Raw genomic sequence first — 26,024 nt, 5'->3', positions numbered from 1 at the left:
TTACATTAAAAGACGATCATTGGAATAGCAAACAATTGCACACATTGGAATTAGTTAGCTACTTGATTGTTTGAGGTTCGTCTCTTACTATTTCAAAGAAGAAAACGCCGTAGGCTTTTTCCTGTTTGTAATCAGTTTATTATCCGGGTAGCAGCTAGCAACTTACATAAAGGACCTCATAGTTCATCATAAATGGTATTTGTCAATTGGGTTTTTTTATATAATCCGGGTTGCAGCGGTAACTAGTAGCCTAGAAAGAGACGATCACGCCCCATAGTAAAAACTAAAGTAACCCATAACTCCTGAGAAAAGTTTCAGATTAAAATCCGAGTTGCAGCGGTAGCTAGCAACCTAGTAAGATACGATCACGTCCAATGTTAAGAAATATAAAAACCCTTAGCTCCTAAGAAAGGAGTCAGATCAAAACAAAAAGTAAACCATTAGAACCGCCTTGTCCGAAACCCCTAGATAGGAAATTTTCTGTCCCTTGGCTTGAACAGCAAGGGAAATATGTTGGCTTGAAATCAAGAAAAGTGGCAGCTTCTACAACATTCCGCCTAAACGGGATATTTTTTTTTTCTTTTTTTTTCTTTTCCACAGATATTATGATAAAGAACGAATATTTTACCGATTATCTACTAATAACCATATATGACGTAATAAGTGAAATGACGTAATATCTAAAACCTATTTTTTACTAATATATAGGTTTGACGTGACTTAATGAGTGACGTGACGTAAAAATTGAATTTTTTTTTTTTTTATAATAAAGAACGACCTCTTGCCTATACTAAATTTTATACGCCACTTAATTAAAGAATAGGTTTGTAATTTCATAGATAGCTTGGCACTGCAACATCGTAGAGAGTTGTTTAATGGCTCATTTTAAAGGAAATTAATGGGTTTAAAAATATTTTGTTATTATAAAACAAATTTTTTTAAAATTGAATCATTTTTCTTACAAAACTACAAAAGAAGACCATTACAAGAACAAACCATTGCATACATTGGACTTAGTTAGCTACTTGGTTGTTTGAGGTTCGTCTCTTACTATTTCAAAGAAGAATAAGCCGTAGGCTTTTTCCTGTTTGTAATTATCCGGATTGCAGCGGTAGCTAGCAACCTAGTAAGAGACGATCACGTCCAATGTTAAGAAATATAAAAACTACTAACTTCTGAGAAAAGAGTCAGATCAAAACAAAAATTGCCCCATTAGAACCACCTTGTCCAAAACCCCTATTAAGGAAACTTATCACTCTTTGGCTTGAATAACGAAGAAAATATATTGGCTTGAAAATCAAGAAAATTGACTTTAACCAACTTATTCTCCACAAACGGGATATTTTTTTCTTTCCGCTTGATTTTTTTCCTCAACTAGCTGGGCACTGGAAATAAAATAGAGAACGACCTCTTGCCTATACTAAATTTTATACACCACTTAATTATAGTATAGTCACATTAAAAGACGATCATTGGAATAACAAACAATTGCATACATTGGAATTAGTTAGCTACTTGATTGTTTTAGGTTCGTTTTATAATAAAGAACGAACTCTTGCCTATACTAATAAATAAAGGATCGAAATAGTTCATTATAAAAATTATAATAAAAGAATTATTTTTTAGCTCATTATAAAATTATAATAAAGAACGACCTCTTGCCTATACTAAATTTTATACGCCACTTAATTATAGTATAGGTTAGTAATTCAACAGATAGCAGGGCACTGGAACAAAGTAGAGAGTTGTTCAATGGTTCATTTTAAAGGAAATTAATGGGGTTAAAAACATTTTGTAATTAAAACAAATTATTTTTATTACATTAAGACATTTTAATTATGTTCCTTAAGAAATCATCATAAGTAAAAATTTCCCATACAGAAATTGATCTCAAGCCTACTGGGTGAGAGCTATCCCAACCTCTAGACCATATAGGATATATTAAAATATCCGATTAATGAAGTTTATGTTAAAGAACAAATTATAAGCCTAGTTAGCTGCCTGATTATTTGAGGATCGTCTCTTACTATTCCAAAGAAGAAAAAGCCGTAGGCTTTTTCCTGTTTGTAATTTATTTTATAATAATCCAGGTTGCAGCGGTAGCTAGCAACCTAGTAAGTGACGTCACGTCCAGTGTTAAGAAATATAAAACCTCCTAACTCCTAAAAAAAGATCCGGGTTGCAGCGGTAGCTAGCAACCTAGTAAGAGACGATCACGTCCAATGTTAAGAAATATAAAAACCCCTAACTCCTAAAAAAAGAGTCAGATCAAAACAAAAAGTACACCACTAGAACCGCCTTGTCCGAAACCCCTATAAAGAAAACTTACCGTCCTTTGGCTTGAATAACAAAGAAAATATATTGGCTTGAAAATCAAGAAAATTGACTTCAACCACGTTATTCTCCACAAACGGTATATTTTTTTCTTTCTTTCTTCTTTTCCACAGATAGCTTGGTACTGGAACATCGTAGAGAGTTGTTCAATGGCTCATTTTAAAGGAAATCTCTAGATCTAGTGCTATTTGTACTTATTTATATTAAAAGACGATCATTAGAAGATCATACGTGAGTGATCCGGGTTACAGCGGTAGCTAGCAATCTAGGTTACAGCGGTAGCTAGCAACCTTGTAAGAGATGATCACCTACAATGTTAAGAAATATAAAAACCCCTAACTCCTAAAAAAGTAGTCAAATAAAAACAAAAAGTACACCATTAGAACCGCCTTGTCCGAAACCCCTATTAAGGAAACTTACCGCCTTTTGGCTTGAATTAAAAAATAAAATATATGGGCTTGAAAATCAAGAAAATTGACTTTAACCACGTTATTCTCCACAAACGGGATATTTTTTTCTTTCTTCTTCTTCGTCTCTTCCACAGATAGCTTGGCACTGGAACATCGTATTGAGTTGTTCAATGGCTCATTTTAAAGGAAATCTCTAGATCTAGTGCCATTTGTACTTATTTTTTTTTAATTAATTATTTTTTTCGAAAAACTTAATTTTTTATATACAATATTGATCAGTGACGTCATAGTCGTTGGATGTAGTTAGTATTACATAAAGGCTCGATCATCGAATTTAAGCTGAAACTAAGTAAAGGACAATTTTGCCTCCATATATTCACAGTGATGTATAAGATTTCCCATTACATCTGTAAACTGTTCCACAGTTGCCGGTTATACCTTGGAAGATTTTCACTAAACATGCAATATTTCTTTTGGATATTATCCAGGTTGTAGCGGTAGCTAGCAACCTAGTAAGAGACTATCACGTCCAATGTTAAGAAATATAAAAACCCCTAACTGCTAAAAAAAGAGTCAGATCAAAACAAAAAGCACACCATTAGAATTATAATAAAGAACGACCTCTTGCCTATACTGAATGTTATAGGCCACTTGATTATATTATAGGTCAGTAAAGTTTACATAAAGGATCGATATATTTCATCAAAAATGGTGTTTGTCAATAATTTCATGTTGAAGATTGTTATAATAAAGAATGAACTCTTGCCTATACTAACTTACATAGGAAACTTAATTACAGTTAAGATTACAGTATTTATATTGTGACAAAGCAAAATGTATGAGAAAACCTGCAAAACTGGGTAAACTGCAAAAATATTTAGGATGTTTTAATATAATTAAGAAACAAACTGCAGCCCATAGTAACTGAATTAATAAAAGAAATCATTATATAGATGATTATTTTAATTTTATTCGTTAAGAAATCATCATTAGTTAAAATTTCCCATACCGAGAATCAAGCTCAAGCCAACTGGATGAGAGCCAGCTATCTTAACCACTAGACCATGTTGGATATATTAAAATATTTGATTAATGAAGTTTTTGTCAAAGAACAATTCGTGTCCTAAAAATAGATTCAGATCAAAACAAGAAGTACACTATTAGAACGGCCTTGTCCAAAACTGTTATATAGCAAACTTTGTGTCCCTTGGCTTGAACAACAAGGAAAACATATTGACTAGAAAATCAAGAAAAGTGGCTGAAACCACGATATTCTCCACATACACCCTCTTTTTCTTTTCATTTTTTCTTTCCTACTCATCTAGCTGGGCACAGGAAAATTATAGAGAGATGTATATTGGCTCATGTTATAGGAAATTGCCACATCTAGTGCCTTTTGTATTGAAAATAAAAGAGTTTTCAAAATAGAATCAATTTTGACGAAAAATTAGAATTTTCGTGTACCAGCTTGATGAATGACGTTATAATTGAATATAGTATATTTCAACGCCCAGGTTGGTAGAAATAGGGACAGATAGTATCCCAGCCTAGGTAAATTTGGTTTAGGAAAAGAAAACAGTAATGGATAAAGACTTTTGCAATTTTGTAGTTACTATTTAAGAACGACAAAGATAAAAATGGTCTCATTCATGAATTACATAATGGTTAGATTAAACCAAGCTACACGCAAGTAAAAAAAAACAGTACTATACAGACAACAGAGATAGTATCTTGAAAAGAGAAAAGCAACGGTATTCAACCAACCAGACGTATCGAGAAGTAAAAATTGAGAGATCAAAACAAAACAGCAAGATGTGTTATCACAATGATGAAGATTATAGACATGCGAAAATTGAGAGAGCCAAACAAAAGATCAAGGAACGGTATGGTAATGATGAAGATTACATGATATTAAAGAACGACCTATAGGCTATAGTAATCCGGATTGCAGTGGTAGCTAGCAACCCAGTAAGAGACGATCACGCCCCATAGTAAAAAATAAGGTAACCCGTAACTCCTGAAAGAAGATTCAGATCAAAACAAGATATACACTATTAGAACCGCCTTGTCCAGGACCTCTATATAGTAAACTTACCGGCCCTTGGCTTGAATAACAATGATAATATATTGGCTTGAAAATCAGGAAAATAGGCTGTAACCACAATATTCTCCATATACAGCATCTTTTTTCTTTTTGTTTGATTTTCCTTCTCAGCTAGCTGGTCGCTGGAAAATCATAGAGAGCTTTATAATGGCTCATTTTAAAAGAAATTGTTACATCCAGTGCCTTTTCTAATTAAAGATAAAATATTTTTAAAGTAGAATCAATCTTGACAAAAAACTGTATTTTCTTGTACAAGCTTGATGAATGACATTATAATCGTATATAGGATATATCCATATATGACGTAATAAGTGAATGCAATATTTATACACGTTCATCTCTCGACAAGATAATTTTATTTTATTTTAGTTCTAAGTTCAGGATCGCTAAAGTTATTATGTAATCCGGGTTGCAGCGGTAGCTAGCAACCTAGTAAGAGACGATCACGTCCAATGTTAAGAAATATAAAAACCCATAGTTCCTAACAGAGGAGTCAGATCAAAACAAAAAGTACACCATTAGAACCGCCTTGTCCGAAACCCCTGTATAGGAAACTTTCTGCCCCTTGGCTTGAACAGCAAGGGAAATATATTGGCTTGAAAATCAAGAAAAGTGGCAGCTACTACAACATTCTGCCTAAACGAGATATTGTTTTCTTTTTTTCTTTTTTTTTCTTTTCCACAGATAGCTTGGCACTGGAACATCGTAGAGAGTTGTTCAATAGCTCATTTTAAAGGAAATTAATTGGGTTAAAAATCTATAGTAACTAAAATAAATTATTTCTAAAAGAGAATAATTTTTTCCACCAAAAACTGCATTTTTGATGTCTTTTCAAACTGCAGTCTTTCAAACATAATCGTATACCAGCGGTAGATTTGAACCCACGCCTCCGAAGAGACTGGTGGCTAACACCAGTGTCTTGGACCACTCGGCCAGGCTGCCTCTTATAATTTGGGTTGCAGCAGTAGCTAGCAACCTAGTAAGAGACGATCAGTCCCATGCTAAGAAATATAAAAACCCAAAACTCCTAAAAATAGAGTAATATCGAAACAAAAGTACATCATTAGAACTACCTTGTCTGAAACCCTACTAGATAAATAATGAATTTCGTCATAGCTTTATATTAGAGCTATGACGTGAATAGAAAAACACGAAATTATGTTGTGGATTCTGAAGACGTCATGAAATAATATCATTGCGCCATGACGTCATCATGAAATAAAATCATTACGCCGCGACGTCATAATTACTACTTAAGAACTACAAAGATGAAAATGGTCTCATTCGTGAATTACATAATGGTTAGAACAAAGCAAGCTGCACGCAAGTTAAAAAAACAGTACTACACAGACAACAGAGATAGTATCTTGAAAAGAGAAAAGCAAAGGTATTCAACCGACCAGGCGTATCGAGAATTAAAAATTGAGAGAGCCAAACAAAACATCAAGGAGCGTTATCACAATGATAAACTTTATAGAGAAGCAACAATTGAGCAGGCTAGACAAAAGAGCAAGGAACGGTATGGTAATGATGAAGATTACAGAGAAGCAAGAATTGAGCAGGCTAGACAAAAGATCAAGGAGCGTTATCACAATGATAAACTTTACAGAGAAGCAACAATTGAGCAGGCTAGACAAAAGAGCAAGGAACGGTATGATAATGATGAAGATTACCGAAACAAACATAAGAAAAAAGTTGCTACCAGAATTACAGTAAGGACCGAAGTCTATCTCATAGTAACTGATGCAACAGAGAAAAGAAAAAGGTGTATTTGTTATAGTATTTTAATAAAGACCATATGGGACCATTAAGAAGTATGATTTAAGAGCCATATGCATATTATTATTTCACCATACCAATTATAATAAGGCCAAAACAAAATCGTCGACTTGCAACCTTACTTTTGACACATTAGTTAAATCTTCATTATAGTAAAGAACGAACGCTAGCCCATAGTAACTGAAATGTTAAATTATCTTGGTTGCAGTGGTTATATAATAAAGAACGAACTCTTGCCTACACTAACATGTATAGGCAACTTAGCTATTTTTTTCGGGCTGCAGCGGTAACTAGCAACCTAGTAAGAGACGATCACGCCCCATAATAAAAACTTAATAACCCGTAACTCCTAAAAATAGAGTCAGAGGGAAACAAGAAGTACAGTATTAGAACCGCCTTGTCCGAAGCCCTTATATAAACTTACCCTCTCTTACCTTGAACAACAAGGCAATTGTATTGGCTTGAAAAACAAGGAAAGTGGCTGTAACCACGATGTTACAGGTAAAAATTTCAAATTTTCGAACTCAGATCGCCGGATTCAAAGTATTATGTTTTAACCACTACACCAAGAAACGTTCATTTAAGAAAGAATTTTAACGGTATATGATAACTTAAATACCGAACTAAGTGCTAACCACTACACCAAGAAACATTCATATAAAAAAGAATTTTAACAGTATATTATAACTTGAAGACCGAACTCTAATCATCAGTATTGTCCATCAGTTCGTTACATAAAGGATCGATACTGTATATGGATTTTTTGTAAGTATCATCCGTATTATGGTTTTAATGATAGCTGAATTACATTTTAAAGAAATTGACCCCGGGTGGCCTTGAACCACCAACCTTTCGGTTATCGGCCGATCGTGTTAGCCCCTTACACCACGACATCATCAGGTAAAGTTGTAAAATTAACAATATGATACATAGAGGTTCGATACAGCTCATTATAATTGGAACTATGTTATCAAAAAGAACCAATATACAATTTCAACTGAAATGGACAATTTTTAGAAAAATAAGAACATGGAAGAAAAACAAATTCTCGGATGGAGAAAGTACTCAAGCCCTGAAAGTTCATCGATAACACAACCATTTTATGAAAAACTTTGTACAGCGTTGAAAACACTGAAAAATCAACCGAAGCCTGATTCAACATCCGTAATTGAAGTTACGACAGACAGACAGACAGACACTTAGGAAAGATATACAGACAGACAGACAGACAAAGAGACCGACAGAAAGACAGACACACAGATATCCGGGTTGCAGCGGTAGCTAGCAACCTAGTAAGAGACGATCACGTCCAATGTTAAGAAATATAAAAACCCATAGCATCTAAAAAAGGAGTCAGATCAAAACAAAAATTACACCATTACAACCGCCTTGTCCGAAACCCCTATAAAGTAAACTTACCGCCCTTTGGCTTGAATAACAAAAGTACACCATTAGAACCGCCTTATCCGAAACCCCTGTATAGTAAACTTTCTGTCCTCTGGCTTGAACAGCAAGGGAAATATATTGGCTTGAAAATCAAGAAAAGTGGCAGCTACTACAACATTCCGCCTAAACGGGATATTTTTTTTCTTTGTTTCCAGAGATAGCTTGGCACTGGAACATCGTAGATAGTTGTTCAATGGCTCATTTTAAAGGAAATTAGTTGGGTTACAAATCTATAGTAACTAAAATAAATTATTTCTAAAAGAGAATAAATTTTTCCACCAAAAATTGCATTTTTGATGTCTTTTCACACTGCAGTCTTTCAAACATAATACCAGCGGTAAGATTTGAACCCACGCCTCCGAAGAGACTGGTGGCTAACACCAGCGCCTTGGACCACTCGGCCAGGCTGCCTCTCATAAATAAATATATATGTGAATTTGGGTTGAAGCAGTAGCGAGCAACCTAGTAAGAGACGATCAGTCCAATGCTAAGAAATATAAAAACCCAAAACTCCTAAAAATAGAGTCAGATCAAAACAAAAGTACATCATTAGAACTACCTTGTCTGAAACCCTACTAGATAAATAATGAATGTCACCATAGTTTTATATTAGGGCTATGACGTGAATAGAAAAAACACGAAATTATATTGTTGTTTCTGAAGACGTCATGAAATAATACCATTGCGCCCTAACGTCATGAAATAAAATCATTACGCCATGACGACATAATTACTATATAAGAAACTTTAAAGCTGTAAATGGTTTCACTCATGAAAACATAATGGTTAGATTAAAGCGAGCTAAATACATGTTAAAAAAATACTACTACAAAAAAAAACAGAGATAGTATCTCGAAAAGAAAAAAGCAAAGGTATTCAACCGACTAGGCGTATCGAGAAGTAATCAAACTAAACAGCAAGATGTGTTATCACAATGATGAAGATTTTAGACATGCGAAAATTGAGACAGCCAAACAAAAGTTCAAGGAGCGTTATCACAATGATGAAGATTACAGGCATGCAAAAATTGAGACAGCCAAACAAAACATCAAGGAGCGTTATCACAATGCTGAAGATTATAAAAATGCGAAAATTGAGACAGCCAAAAAAAAACATCAAGGAGCGTTATCACAATGATAAAGATTATAGACATGCGAAAACTGAGACAACCAAACAAAACATCAAGGAGCGTTATCAAAATGATAAACTTTATAGAGAAGCAACAATTGAGGATGCTAGACAAAAGATCAATGACCTTTATCACAATGATGAAGATTACCGAAAAATATATAAGAAAAAAGTTGCTACCAGAATAATGGGTAGATACTGGGGTGACAAAAGCTATAATGAAAAAATTAAATTCTCTGCGAGGTTGTACCGAAGAATTTATAATAAAGAACGACCTCTTGCCTATACTAAAATAAAAATCCTTTACATACATTTGATTTAGTTAGCTACTTGATTGGTTGTTATTACATTAAGGGACGATCATTGCAATAACAAACCATTGCAGACTTTGGACTTAGTTAGCTACTTGATTGTTTGAGGTTCGTCTCTTACTATTTCAAAGAAGAAAAAGCCGTAGGCTTTTTCCTGTTAGCATAGAATCTGGGTTGCAGCGGTAGCTAGCAACCTAGTAAGAGACGATCAGCCCAATGTTATCCGGGTTGCAGCGGTAGCTAGCATTACAATAAGGAACGAACTGAACCCATAGTAACTTTTGTATTAAATCAAACAGTTTGTGGTCATAATTAATAGCTGTGTAATGGCTCATTTTAAAAAAAACTGCTGTATATAGAAAGCTTTTGTAATTAACAAACTTAATTATTATTATAAAACAAATTGTTACGACATGGTAAAGAACTAACTCATAGCGATAGTAACTAATTTAATTTTGAAAAGAAAAAATTACGGCGGAAACCTAAATGGTAGCATAAGTAAGCTACATTTCTTAAGAACTGCCCACCGGGAATTTGAACTCAGATCGCCGGATTTAAAGTCTTATGTTTTAACCACTACACCAAGAAACGTTCATTTAAGAAAGAATTTTAACGGTATATGATAACTTAAATACCGAACTAAGTGCTAACCACTACACCAAGAAACATTCATATAAAAAAGAATTTAATCAGTATATGATAACTTGAAGACCGAACTCTAATCAGCAGTATTGTCAATCAGTTCGTTACATAAAGGATCGATACTGTAAATGTTTTTTTTGTAAGTATCATCCGTATCATGGTTTTAATGATATGCGGGTTGCAGCGGTAGTTAGCAACCTAGTAAGAGACGATCATGTCCAATGTTAAGAAATATAAAAACCCATAGCTCCTAAAAAGGGAGTCAGATCAAAACAAAAAGTACACCATTAGAACCGCCTTATCCGAAAGCCCTGTATAGTAAAATTTCTGTCCCTTGGCTTGAACAGCAAGGGAAATATATTGCCTTGAAAATCAAGAAAAGTGGCAGCTACTACAACATTCTGCCTAAACGGGATATTTTTTTCTTTGTTTCCAGAGATAGCTTGGCACTGGAACATCGTAGATTTGTTCAATGGCTCATTTTAAAGGAAATTAATTGGGTTAAAAATATATAGTAACTAAAATAAATTATTTCTAAAAGAGAATGAATTTTTCCACCAAAAACTGCATTTTTGATGTCTTTTCACACTGCAGTCTTTCAAACATAATACCAGCGGTAAGATTTGAACCCACGCCTCCGAAGAGACTGGTGGCTAACACCAGTGTCTTGGACCACTCGGCCAGGCTGCCTCTCATAAATAAATATATATGTGAATTTGGGTTGCAGCAGTAGCTAGCAACCGAGTAAGAGACGATCAGTCCAATGCTAAGAAATATAAAAACCCAAAACTCCTAAAAATAGAGTCAGATCAAAACTAAGGTACATCATTAGAACTACCTTGTCTGAAACCCTACTAGATAAATAATGAATGTCATCATAGTTTTATATTAGGGCTATGGCGTGAATAGAAAAACACGAAATTATGTTGTTGTTTCTGAGGACGTCATGAAATAATAATACCATTGCGCCATGACGTCGTGAAATAAAATCATTACGCCGTGACGTCATAATTACTATATAAGAAACGTCAAAACTGTAAATGGTCTCATTTATGAATACATAATGGTTAGATCAAAGCAAGCTACCCGCAAGTTAAAAAAACAGTACTACAAAAAAAACAGAGATAGTATCTCGGAAAGAAAAAAGCAAAGGTATTCAACCGACCAGGCGTATCGAGAAGTAATCAAACAAAACAGCAAGATGTGTTATCACAATGATGAAGATTATAGACATGCGAAAATTGAGACAGCCGAACAAAACATCAAGGAGCGTTATCACCATGATGAAGATTACAGACATGCAAAAATTTAGACAACCAAAGAAAACGTAAAGGAGTGTTATCATAATGATGAAGATTATAGACATGCGAAAACTTAGACAGCCAAACAAAACATAAAGGAGTATTATCACAATGATAAACTTTATAGAGAAGCAACAATTGAGCAGGCTAGACAAAAGATCAAGGAGCGTTATCACAATGATGAAGATTACCGAAAAATATATAAGAAAAAAGTTGCTACCAGAATAATGGGTAGATACTGGGGTGACAAAAGCTATAATGAAAAAATTAAATTCTCTGCGAGGTTGTACCGAAGAACGCATAAGGACAAAGGGAAAATTACATTCAGAAATACAAGAAGACGGCAAAAATGCAGGCTGATCTTCGTAAATTGAGAAACATTTTACTCATGTTTTACCAGGATCACGAAAAGTATTCAAAATTACAGATTAAAATTCTCTTTGAAAGAGCGGATGCTGTTGAAAAGTCGGATAGAAATGCTTTGGCAAAGCTTCATAGTAATATCCAAAAGAAATGTTTTTAGTTTAATGAAAAGCTTCCAAGGTATGGATTGGCAACTGCGGAACAGTTTACAGATGCAATGGAAAATGTTCGACAACACAGTGAATATACGGAGGCGTACTTCTTAGAAAATTCGTATATTAATTTTGGAAGGAGCAATTGCAGTTTATGTAGCAGCAATAAAAATATATATACAAGCATACCTATCAACAGCGAAGGAAAAGCAATGTTTTTCAATTATGGCGAAAACGAGCCTGTTAGGGTTATTAGTATATGTGTTTGTAAGATTAATGATTTAGAACAAATTCCTGGAACACCGACTCAAGAAAAAAGTATTTCTAACTGTGTTTTAAACAGTTCTTTTAGTTCTACTGAATATTTGGCAAAAAATGGTCTGTGTAGCAGAACAAACTGTCCTGGAAAGTACGAGACAACTATTGAAAAAGGCTCTGAAACTAGATCTGACAAGGAATTTATGATGGCTGGAGTCACCTATAACAATCTGAGTAATATAATAAAGAACGAACTCTTTCCTATACTAAATAAGCCTATGCTAGTTAATGATATAGTAATGATATGATTTTACTGATACCTAAATTACAAATTAAAGAAAATGACCCCGGGTGCCTTTGAACCACCAACCTTTTGGTTAAAGACCGATCGTGCTTGCCACTTGTACTATGACGTCATTAATTAAAGTTTTAAAATTAATAATATGATACACATGATACCTTTATCAATTTTCTTTTCATATTTTACAGTAAAGAACGATCTCTTGCCCATAGTAACTGATATTTGGTGGTTCCAGGGGTAGCTGCAAGTACAGTAAAGAACGATCTCCCGCCCATAGTAACTGATATATGGTAGTTCCAGGGGTATTATATTAAAAAATAACTTTCTTAATGACGCTGATATAGATTTTGTGAATGAAATTTTTCAAGTTTTGTCCCAAGTAGTTTTAACAGTTGACAATGTTTGTAATTTAATACAAAACCAGCTGCTAACCTCATTTCCTACCTCAACCGCAGCAGTGTTATTCTCGTACATAGCACTAATCACTTTAATGTATTTGTCTGGTATACAATACAAGGAGCTCTTCTATCAACAGAATCGAACGCTTGCTAATAATCTGTAAAACTGAGGACCAAAGGTGTTTGAAAACTTAGGCACTTCTCAATTATTAGCCTAAAAGTGAAAATTTGGTCGACACATCCTCTACCTTTTTAAAACCGCACTGCTCTTCTCTTAAAACTTTGTCTATGTCATCTCTAAGTCTAAAAATCCGGGTTGCAGCGGTAGCTAGCAACCTACTAAGAGACGATCACGTCCAATGTTAAAAAATATAAAAACCCCTAACTCCTAAAAAAAGAGTCAGATCAAAACAGAAAGTACACCATTAGAACCGCCTTGTCCAAAACCCCTATAAAGGAAAATTACCGCCATTTGGCTTGAATAACAAAGAAAATATATTGGCTTGAAAATCAAGAAAATTAACTTTAACCACGTTATTCTCCACAAACGGGATATTTTTTTTTCTTTCTGCTTTTCAACAGATAGCTTGGCACTGGAACATCGTAGAGAGTTGTTCAATAGCACATTTTAAAGGAAATCTCTAGATCTAGCGCCTTTTGCACTTAATTTTTTTTTTTAATTAATTATTTTTTACGAAAAACTTAATTTCTTATATACAATATTGTTCAATGACGTCATAGTCGTTGGATGTAGTTAGTATTACATAAAGGCTCGATCATTGAATTTAAGCTGAAACTAAGTAAAGGACAATTATGCCTCCATATATTCACAGTGATGTATAAGATTTCCAATTACATCTGTAAACTGTTCCACATTTTTTTGTCCATACCTTGGAAGCTTTTCACTAAACATGCAACATTTCTTTTGGATATTACTATGAAGTTTTGCGAAATCTGGGTTGCAGCGGTAGCTAGCAATCCGGGTTGCAGCGGTAGCTAGCAACCTAGTAAGAGACGATCACGTCCAATGTTAAGAAATATAAAAACCCATAGTTCCTAAGAATGGAGTCAGATCAAAACAAAAAGTACACCATTAGAACCGCCTTGTCCAAAACCTCTATACAGGAAACTTACCGCCTTTTGGCTTGAATAACAAAGAAACTATATTGGCTTGAAAATCATGAAAATTGACTTTAACCACGTTATTCTCCCCAAACGGGATATTTTTTTTTCTTTTCTTTTTTTGTATGCAGAGATAGCTTGCAACTGGAACATCGTAGATAGTTGTTCAATAGCTCATTTTAAAGGACATTAATTGGGTTAAAAACCTTTTGTAACTAAAATAAAGTATTTCTAAAAGAGAATAAATTTTTCCACCAAAAACTGCATTTTCGATGTCTTTTCACACTGCAGTCTTTCAAACATAATCACATACAAGCGGTAAGATTTTAACCCACGCCTCCGAAGAGACTGGTGGCTAACACCAGTGCCTTGGACCACTCGGTCAGGTTGTCTTTCATAAATAAATATATATGTGAATCTGGGTTGCGGCAGTAGCTAGCAATCTAGTAAGAGACTATCAGTCCAATGCTAAGAAATATAACAAAACTCCTAAAAATAGAGTCAAATCAAAACAAAAGTACATCATTAGAATTACCTTGTCTGAAACCCTACTAGATAAATATTGAATGTCGTCATAGTTTTTTATAATAAAGAACGAACTGTTTCCTATACTAAATAAGCCTATACTAGTTAATGATACAGCAATGATCCGGGTTGCAGCGGTAGCTAGCAACCTAGTAAGAGACAATCACGTCCAATTTTTAGAAATATAAAAACCCCTAAATCCTAAAAAAAGAGTCAGATCAAAACAAAAAGTACACCACTAGAACCGCCTTGTCCGAAACCCCTATAAAGAAAACTTACCGTCCTTTGGCTTGAATAACAAAGAAAATATATTGGCTTGAAAATCAAGAAAATTGACTTTAACCACGTTATTCTCCACAAACGGGATATTTTTTTTCTTTATTTTCTTCTTTTCCACAGATAGCTTGGCACTGGAACATCGTATAGTAAAGAGCGAACTATAGCAACTTAAAAGTAATTAATTCAATCTTGAAAAGAAGGAATTAAAGCAGAGACTTACATGATAGTATAAGTAAGCTACAAATTTTAAAAATGCTCCACCGAGATTTGAACTCGAATCTCAAGATTCGAAGTCCTGAATGCTAAGGTTCCATTACACCATGGAACCTTAATATTAAAAATTGTTTTAATAGTAGATGATGTATACATATTTAATACTGTGCCATGTTTCTTTTGTAATAGAGTAATCAGCTATATCGAGATGGCTAACATGGTATGACATGGTCCGCTTAATTATAAAATACTTTAGGGATTTTCATATGCATTACATACAGGTAAAAACTTATTATTTTGTCATAATTTGAATAGAAAAAAATTATGACATAAAGAATCAATATAGTTCATTATAAATGTTGATTATGGAAGTTTCGTCTGTATCAGGGCTATAGAGGCAGCTAAAAATTTTATATAGAGTTATAGTAAAGAACAAACTTAAGCCCAAAAGAACTAAGCCCTGTGGCTCATTAATATAGTCTTCATTATTTTAGCTAGGAGGTAACTAAACAGAGTTTCTGTTTTAAATTTGAAATTTAAAATTTCATATTCGAGAACAAATTTTTGCCATTAGTAATCCGAGTTGCAGCGGTAGCTAGCAACCTATTAAGAGACGATCACGTCCGATTTTAAGAAATATAATACCCCATAACTCCTAAAAATAGAGTTGGGTCAAAACAAAAAGTACACAATTAGAACAGCCTTGTCCAATATCCCCTATATCGGAAACTTTATGTCCCTTGGTTTGAACAGCAAGGAAAATGAATTGACTTGAAAATCAAGAAAGTGGCAGCTACTACAGCATTCTGCCTAAACGGCATCTTTTTACCACAGATAGCTTGGCACTGGAACATTGTAGAGAGTTGTTTAATGGCTCATTTTAAAGGAAATTAATTGGGTTAAAAACATTTTGTAATCAAAACAACTTATTTTTAAAATAGAATCAATTTTTTAACGAAATCTGCATATTTCTTGTTAAAGAGTGATCAATGACATCATAATCGTTGGATGTAGCCAGTTCTTCTCTTACTGTTCCAATTAAGAAAAAGCTACAGGCTTTTTCCTGCTTGTAATTTCAAATCATACAAAAATATGAATTCAAATTTAGGGCATTTGAACCTCATAAGTCAAACAGTCTTCGGCAAATTTCATTAAATCCGGGTTGCAGCGGTAGCTAGCAACCTAGTAAGAGACGATCACGTCCAATGTTAAGAAGTATAAAAACCCCTAACTCCTAAGAAAAGAGTCAGATCAAAACAAAAATTACACCATTAGAACCGCCTTGTCCAAAACCCCTATAAAGGAAACTTATCACTCTTTGCCTTGAATAACAAAGAAATTATATTGGCTTGCAAATCAAGAAAATTGACTTTAACCACGTTATTCTCCACAAACGGGATATTTTTTTCTTTCCGCTTTTTTTTCCTCCCCAACTAGCTGGGCACTGGAAAATTAGAGAGCTGTATAATAGCTCATTTTAAAGGAAATTGCAACATCTAGTCACTTTTGTAATTAAAAATAAAATACTTTTTAAAGTAGAATCAATTTTGTCAAAAAAATTGCATTTTTGATGTATTTTCATACTGCAGTCTTTTCAAAGATATTTGAATTTTGAAGCAATCAAACAGTTCATGGTAATGAAATCTATAGTAATAATAGCTACTTGTCTCAATTGTAACCGAAACTCTAAAGAACAAAATTTTGATACCAATAGACACACTTGTCTCAATAGTAACCGAAACTCTAAAGAACGAAATTTTGGTACCAATAGATACATCAAAGCAAACAGTTCGTGATAACGAACTGTATGTGTGTGTGTGTGTGTATTTTCTTGGTTTTAGATTTTATTTAATTTAGGTTATTTTAGATTTTATCTGTGTTTCTTTGTTTTGAAGATGCCTTGTTTTATACAGGCGAAATATCCGTGTCGTTTCAGTTTGTCTTTTCCTCCTACTGGCCGTATAGTAGGGGAAAGATACGGAAAAAAATGGTCGAACCAGGAAAAAATTGGTATAGAAATTATTTTTGCACCACTGTGTTCAGAAAAGAGAGCTCTACAGCATATCAAAAATCTAAATCTTCATCCCATTGCGAAATTCCCTTTTTTTCACGTTTTTTGCGCCTATTTTTTAGATATTTCCAGAATCCGAGAATAAGGAACCGTGAAAAGAAAAGTAGTTTATTGATGGTTTCCCTTTTAAGAAACGATTGTTTTTGTGCTCTTTTATTAGACATAAGCATCACTTTTAATCATTTAAGTCTTTTTTATTTTTTGTTTTTTTTTTTTTATGAAGCAAAAAATCAAAAAAAAAAAAAAAAAATCAAGCGACACACGATCACAGGGTTTTTTTCGAAGAGGAGCACGAATTTTCGGTTCATTTTTCCCCATCTGAACAAATAGCCTACCGGCGTTCCGAATCCATTTCTTTTCCTACCGAGCTTTATTGGTGACAACATTTTCAACCAGCTGGAAAGTCCCTTCTGATATTCACTTTCTGTTGCACCATGCCTTGATCTTACACTCTTTTCAAAGTTGCTTCAGTCTTCTGAGCCTTGTAGAGCCATCTATCTGCAAAAAAATTCCTCAGATGAAAAGTATTTCGAAGTCAGAGCAGAAATTTAACACAGGTGCGTTTTTGTTTGTTTTTTTTGCCGATGCTTTTGTAACGTAACTACTACGAAGCGGAAAGGAATCGGAGGAAGGAAATATAGAAAGGAAAGAAGACCCTACGGTCGTCCTACTTCTCTTATGTGACACATATTTTATCAGCACCATCTGTCTGAAGACAACTTAAGTACAGCAAACAAGTCGCTAAAGTGCAGCACGGTCGACGACGCTAAGCGGAATGAAAAAGCTATTTCTCTAGTGGAAGCAAGAGTACTATTGACTATCGCCGGTCCCTTTCGCGGATGGGATTGTCAGATTTCCCTCGTCAAGAATTTTTAAAGCACCCATGATGCTCGACGCCGGCCCTCAACAAGATTGACAGTTCATTTATTTTAGTAACCTATCTGAACTGGGGAGGGTTTAGCTACAGATTTTTCGGTTCAGAATCAGGGTTTTTGTTGTAACATTCACCGACAGCTCCACTTAGTCACATACTTATGTTCAATTATTACTTATACTACTTATGCTTATGCTACTTATACTCACTTATTCTCAGTTCTCCTTTTTAGATTGCTGGGACCGCAGTTTTATGTCCCCTGTGTGAACGTTCAATAGACGCCTCAGAATCGTCGGTACTGGCAGAAAAAGGAGCTACGGCAATCAATGAAGCTAGCAAAACGAGAGGTATACCAGCATCTCTGTCGAGGCAGGGAACCAAGTCCATGTTACTTGCAGAAAGACTTTCACAAACAATATACCTGTCGAAAATTGAGAATGAGAGACGACGAACCAGGCAAGAAAAGACGGACGCAGAAAAAGTGGTACTCCGATCACGGACTCCAAGCTTCAGCTTCCAACAGCGTTGCTTTTTCTGCACGACAAGGATAAATCTCGACACTATTCACAGAAAAGAACACGAGTGGTACAAAGTTCGGACAAAAGACCTTGAAGAGAGCATAAAGGCAGTGTACAAAAGCAGTGATGATGATTGATCAAATAACGTTTTCCGTCAAATACGTTCAGTGTCAGACCTGCACGCAGTTGACGCCATTTATCACAAAGCCTGTTTTTCTATGTTTCAATTAAATAAGAGCCTTCCAGCCAGATTTGCGACACAAGAACTTTTTGGAATACTCGAAGATACTGAGCCAGATAAAAAACGTCCAAAAAGGGGGAGGCCAGGTCAAGATGAAAGATATCAGGCGTTTTTGAAGCTGGCTACTTTTTTCAAAGAAAATGACGAAGAACAGTATACAGTCAGTGAACTTGTTGTTAAAATGGGAGAGCTTTTTAATGGGACAGACCTTGAACCGTACTCTAACAAGTACTTGAAGAGCAAGCTTCTGGAATATTTCAGTGACCAGCTAGTATTTGCAACTATTGACGGTAAGGCTGACGTGGTGACATTTAAAGAAAAAGCATCAGCGATACTTCAGAATTTTTATTACTTGGACAAAACCAGTAACGAAGAGAGTGAGAAAATCAAGCTTATTAGAGCAGCAACAAAGATTATCAAAAGTGATATCAAAGGACTGCCAGCACAGAAGGAATCATATATGACCGCAAAGCAGATTTCTTCTGGAGAACAGCTGAAAGTCTCTCTACCTAATAGCCTAATGGTGTTCTTAGATGAAATATTTGTTGGACCGATATTTCCTTCAAAGTGCTTGCCATTAGCAATTCCATCGTTCTAGCAGCTCGCCCGCGTGCCCTCATTTGTCCACTGCAACTAAGCTTAACAGTGCAACAGGATCACCATTTCAAGCCTAGATTTCTTATTGAGACTATACACAGCCATGGATTCTGCTCCTCCTTTACTAAAGTCCGGAAATTTAAACGCTGTGCATCAGTCCATGATGAATCTAGCCTTGCAGGAGTTACCTCCGCACATGCTGTGCAGCAGGTAGCTGATAATGCAGATTACGATGTTTGCACGATGGACGGAAGAAACACTTTCCATGGGATGGCTCTGCTAGCAACAGTCACGCCTCCTCTCATTAACAGCCGATCACCCATTCCGAGAGTTGAAGTTTCATTAGTTGAAGTAGCCCAAAAGTAAAAATTCCCATCTACCCTTACCGCTTAAGTGAGACAGTGCTTTCACAGGTGCAATATGATAAGATCCTTGGCAAAAATGTCAACAACCCGTATGCCTCACTCAATCAGCTCTGGTTAGCTACCGGGTCCCTGAATATCACCAGGCCGAGCTAGAATGGTTGCATGCATTCAGTTTTCTCTAACGAAATACATCATAAAACGGGAAACCTTCGCAGCAAGGCAAGCGTCTTGTTTTTACCGATGATTTACCTCCCGTCTAGCAATGAACCCTGCGTTTACTCAATCTTGCGCTTTGTAGCTTCGCATGGCAGAACCTACGGATTCACACCCGTTCTCACATTTGACCAGCCGCTCTGGTGGAAGTCTATGAAGATCCTCAAGTCCGACACGACGAATGAGCTGAGTAGTATTGTTCTCAAGTTAGGCGGTTTTCATTTGATGATGAGTTTCGTCGGATGCATAGGACACCTCTTGCAAGGTTCTGGCCTGAAAGAGGTTCTGCAATCGGTATACGTGACTGGTGCAGTGCCGAACATTCTTTCTGGAAAAGCGATTTCTAGAGCTGTTAAATCTCACATTCTCGTGAGCTCGGCCATATATGCTCATCTCCTCGAAGAAGAGCAAGCGACGTTGACGTCTCTAGACATGTCTACTGTCTTCGCTAACGTACTGGATGGATACCTCCCACCCGAAGATCTCAGTCAAGATCCCCAGCTCAAGCAACTTGAAAACTTTCTCAAGCAGAGACGCCAAGACCTGCTGACACAGAGAACTGCGAAGCTCTGGTTTCAGTATCTTGACATGGTTGGGATACTGCTTAAGTTCATACGTGCCGAGAGACTAGGCCTGTGGGATTTGCACCTACAATCTGCAGTATAGATGCTTCCGTTTTTAGCAGCATCTGGACATAACCTCTATGTCTAGTCGGTCTGGATATACCAGCAAGAGATGGCCAAGCTTCAAACTAGTCACCCACCAATCTTCGAAGCATTTGAACAGGGAGGTCACACCATTAGAAGATCAGAGCGACGCTGGGCTGGGCTCTCGGCAGATCTTGTCAACGAGAAGGAGTATATAAGAAGTCTGAAAACATCGGGCGGTCTTACAACTGGAGGTGAGATGACAGAACAGCAGAGAGCCATTTGGGTTCTGTCAAGACCAGCATGCCTGGAGATCAACCTCTTGATGCAAAATTTGACAAAAATTGGTTACTCGACAAGTGAGCTGCACCGCGACATGAGTTCCAGTAGAAAGGAGCGTGACTTCGACGATACCCAGAAGCTCGTCGAATACTTCGGAGAATCTTCTCCGTTCAGAGGTGACAATCAGCTTAAAAACATTGTCAACGGCATAACTTCTTCCCAAGATATTAATGTTGACGAGGCCGATGTGGCTGGAAAGTTGATTCTAAGTAAGATGACGGGAAAAACCTTGAAGGAGCAAGTATTCAAGAAAAAAGACCAAGTGACCCTAATGAATGCCAAAAAGGAGGGTTCCCCTGAGGTGGCGCACATAGATCCGGCGCTCCTTTTCCAGCGGTTTATAATAGTAGCCCAACGAACTGACCTCCGAGAAGAATACTTCAAGTACGAACTTTGTACGATTCCTCCTTCTCTTTTCGAAAGCGATGGCCTTATGAGAAAAGCAAATATGCCAGAGCTTGCAAAAGCGATCTTTCAGGCTTGCGGAATCGAGACTCAGTCACCCTCAAGACCTGCTTCTGCGTGTAACATCATCTTGGGTGGTGGTTCTCTTCTACATCGAGTTCCATGGAAGGTAGGGTCAACCTTCAAGGTCATCTTTGCTTCATACGTCCATTATGTACAAGCAAGGTACCCTTGTGCGATCGTTGTGTTTGACGGATATGAAGATGGTCCAGCAATCAAAGATGCTACCCATTTACGTCGAGCAAGGATGGTTGGCCGTCAAGTTTTTTTCACGAAAGAGATGACCCTCTGCATGAAGAAAGAAAGGTTTCTTTCATTTAAGACAAACAAAGGACGTTTCCTGAAGCTGCTCGGCAACCATTTGGAAGCCGTAGGTTTCCGAATTTTCCACTCGGAAGGAGACGCCGACGTTCTGATTGTGGAAAAAGCCGTAGAAGCTGCTAGTCTTACAGACACAATCGTGGTTGCTGATGATACTGACATCTTGGTTCTTCTGATCAGTCGATCAGATTCGCGTTCCGGGAGTTTATATTTCTCACCTGAAGCTAAGTTTGGCGGTACTAGTTCAGCTTGGGATAATAGTGAGATGAAGCAGAAGCAAGGAACAGATGTCAGCAATCTCATACCGATCTGTCATGCCGTGCTGCTTTGTGACACAACCTCTCACCTTTCCGGAATAGGAAAGAGCAAAGCCGTTCAGCTGCTACTTTCCAACAAGAGTTTCAGGGACAGCGCTGCTATATTTGGCGACAAGCTCGCATCGCTTGACGATATTGTGGTAGCAGGAGAGCGAGCATTGTTGATACTGTACGGTTGCCCTGATATTTCGAACCTGGACACTGCCAGAAAGCTAATCTTTCACAGAAAAGTGAGCACTGCCACCACTTTTGTGCATCCACAAGAACTGCCACCGACTCAGGCAGCAGAGAAGTACCACTCGCTACGTGTCTACTGCCAAGTTCAAATCTGGCTCGGGAACCCAGTAGACCCTTTACGCCTGGGATAGAAACTGCAGGATAACGAAGTTTTTGCGCCAATAAAAACAGATCTCCCTGCCGCTCCGTCTCAGCTGCTGAAAATTATCAAATGCTCGTGTCGTATTGACGGCTGTGATAGTGAAAAGTGTACCTGTAAGAAAAACGGACTTGAGTGTACTATAGCCTGCCGTACCTGTAAGGGAAGCTCGTGCAACAATTCGAAGTTTCAAGAAGAAGAACTTAGTGAAGAAGAATAACAGTTAACTGTGAGGATGAAAAATCTGGTTCCTACATTTTGATGATGTGCAATTTCTATATATTTGAAAAATATAAAAGCTTTTCTCTGAACACATTAAGTTAGAACCTACCTTGTCTCATGGTGTTTGGCGCTGAGGTGTTTCGTCATTCCTATTTCTTGTTGTTTAATCTTTTTTTTTCTAAGCCTTTCGTTTAGACAACAGAAAATACTAAAAGAACGAAAAAATTATTCCATAGTAGACCTTTATAAACGCTGTCAAGAGTTTTTTTCCCCAAAGACACAGTTTTTTCCCCATTTTTTTTTTTTTTTTTTTGTTGATAAATATTTTTCTTTTGGTCAGGTAACAAAATGAGTAAAAGAAATGAATTCAGAGCGAAAAGCTGATCTAAAAAGATGTGTAAAACATTATAGTTTACGTTTTTAATTTTTTTTTTCCCGGTTTTTGAGAAAAGAAATAAAAAAACATTAAAAAAAACAATTTTGCATCGAGCTAGAGATTTAGATTTTTGATATGTTGTTAAGCATTTTTTTCCGGTCCGGATGGTGAAGAAACCATTTCTATACCAATTTTTTCCTGGTCAAAACTTATTTTTCTCCTACTAGTAGTCCTGTTTGTCTTCTTCGTCTTGAGATTTTTCTCTCCTTGTTTTTAGGCAGAAGAATCTTTCAAAGCTCTATCGTACGCACTCTACCCGAGGTAGAATGTCATTTTGGCGAGGGGTTCGGCAAAACACAAAATAAGTGCATATGGGGGCTTAAAATTGCCAAGGTCCCCAGGGGCGTAGTTTCCTGCGAATGTTGGCTGTGTTTCTTAGAAAGTAAGCAACACCAACGATTGAAAAAATTAATGATGACTGGGAATAAAAAAAGATGACCCTGACTGTGAATTCAAAGACACGCCCACATTTGTTAAATTGCCTGTCCTTTTTATTAACCGCAGAAGATTAGCTATCCTAATCAAGAAATTGCAGGTTATCAGGCAATAAATTTCAAAGCTACTGAAAGAACCCGTCGTTTTTGACGAAATTAGTCTTGGTGGTCATGGTAATGTGCACCTTGGAAAAAAGGCTTTAATTTTGTAATATTTTTGGCTCTAATTTCAGACCTCTAATTTAATAATATTTTTATATAATATTTTCAATAGTTTGTAATATTTTCAACTTACATTTTTCATCTTACAGTATTTCCACGGTCTTTTCAATCTAATTTCATAAACGCCTTAATTTCATGAGTTTTATGTAACGACTTGAAACAGAATGTATAAGCCTAGTCCAAAATATATATGTTTTTCTCTGATTATAAATAGGGATAATTTATCAAGATTATAATTTCCTTTTTTTGTTTCTTTGTGGGAGAAAATCTATCAGAAGAAGAAGAAGAACAACTCCGAAGAAGGAAATAGGTCTTAAGATTATATGCAAGTAAAGGCAATAAGACCCACATGTGTGAGAATACCATGAACAAAGTCTTTTAATCTTTTATTTTTGCTTGGCATATAGAATGGAAAATTTGCTAGTGGTTTTGTAGATTATTAGGTGGGAAATTTCATAGAAACGTGGAAAAGAGTTTTTTCGGCCATGCAGAAAATATTTTACGCATCAAGCCCATTACCCCTCCTTTTGCCCCTACTTTATGAACATACACATGTTCTGCCCCCCATACGTGACGGCCCTGACTGTAGCCCAATAGCCTAAGAAAAATTACTCTAATAATAATAATTTGTCAGCAAATTTCCAAGAACAGTTACATATGAAACTTTAAAGATTGGAATATTTTATTACAGAATAAATGAAATAATCTTTAAAAAAGAGTCGAGTAAAAAAACGAAGTTGAACCTTAAAACGATCAACGGTTTCAAAGTTGCATAATAATTTTTTCTCCGAATTATTGTGAGGGGAGTGACTGCCCCCCCCCTGCCCTCCCCCTCAACGACGCCACTGCGAACTACAAAACAATAGAAAATACATTGTAGAATTTTAAGTGCCTTTTAAGTGTGGCAATTTGTCCATTACTTATATATAATAGGCTATTTGTTATTGGGAAATATACGGACATTTTTCGCGGGTGAGTTTTCTTCAGGGGGAATCTTTAGTGGGAAGAAAGTTTTTGGAAATAATTGGCTTTCAGTGGGGATTTATTTTCCACTGGGGGGGGGGGGTACCTAGAACCAAAGCGTGGTTACCCATGATACCCCAGACAATTTTTGGAATTAGAGCGTGTTCGATTGGGCTGAAATTTAGAGGTTAAGCTTTCCTAGGGCCCGGGAGCTTATCCTCGAAATTTCAGCTCAATCCGATCACTCCTTCCCTGTTTTCAAAAAACCAAATATAGCCACTTAAAATTCATCTCTTTTTTTTTTTGTTAGCCACGCCTACAGGCCACAGTTGGCACCGGATCCGGTTGAATGAGGACTCATTCGAAGCAGAATTCGACCTGTTAGGGCCTTTTGATATTTTCAGACCGAAAAAATTATCCCCCGAATTTACATTTACGAAAAACCTCGTTTTCCTATATTAGCCCATGTTAATTTTTCCCTCCACAACCCCCCTTTAACGTTGTCTGATCGGGCTGAAATTTAGAGGATAAGCTTTCCTGGGGCCTGGGAGCTTATCGTCGAAATTTCAGCTCAATCTGATCACTCCTTCCCTGTTTTCCAAAAACCACATATCAAGATTTTTGGGAATTTGCTTGCGTCGAAAATACCTTCTATTTGCTAAACAACAATTACTCTTGTGTTTGAATAGTCCAGCGGCTAAGACTTCAGACTTTCAGGTGGAAAACTCGGGTTCGATTCACCATCAGAGCAACTTTTTTATATACTTTGAAAAGAAACTCAGTTTCTTTTTTAAATTATTTGAAAAAAATTACGTTTTCTAAAGAGTTAAAGAGGCTGAGTTACAAGGTCGACCCTTAAAACGTACAGGGATTAGGAGGCACAGTTGGGGGGCTGTTAAAGAGGCTGAGTCACAAGTTCGAACCTTAAAACGTACAGGGATTAGGAGGCACCCTGTACGACGTGATTTGAGTATTCAGGAATTAAAAGCCTTAACACAAGAATGTTCAAGAGCGGGGGGTTTGGGGGGCGGCAGCCCCCAACTTTAACTCCTGACACGATCAGCTAACAGTTAGTCAAGCAATAATAAGTAATAAACTGTACAAAAACGTGCAGAAATTATTTGAAAAAAACTACGTTTTCTAAAGAGTTAAAGAGGCTGAGTTACAAGGTTAATATAATGTAGAGGTATGTAAAATGATGGCACTCAGTATGTCGAGAGTGCTGCTAGATTGTTTCATCTATGCAGAATTGGGGCCTAGGAGTCATATGAGAATAGGTGTTTGTGGGAGTCTTGGCGCTTACCACCACCCCCCCCCCACCCCCCAACGCAGAA

General features: G+C 36.4%; 1 protein-coding gene across 1 annotated transcript in view; it reads left to right on the top strand.

Moving 5' to 3' along the window:
- Positions 1–26,024, top strand: part of Ankle2 (ankyrin repeat and LEM domain-containing protein 2) — a 220,264-nt gene that overhangs the window by 160,565 nt on the left and 33,675 nt on the right. The gene's annotated exons all lie outside the window — the stretch shown is intronic.

This window comes from Artemia sp. Qi Xiang Cuo, chromosome 2, assembly GCF_049724085.1.
Source record: "Artemia sp. Qi Xiang Cuo chromosome 2, ASM4972408v1, whole genome shotgun sequence".
NCBI lineage: Eukaryota > Metazoa > Arthropoda > Branchiopoda > Anostraca > Artemiidae > Artemia > Artemia sp. Qi Xiang Cuo.
This window is presented reverse-complemented; position numbering and strand designations above follow the sequence as displayed.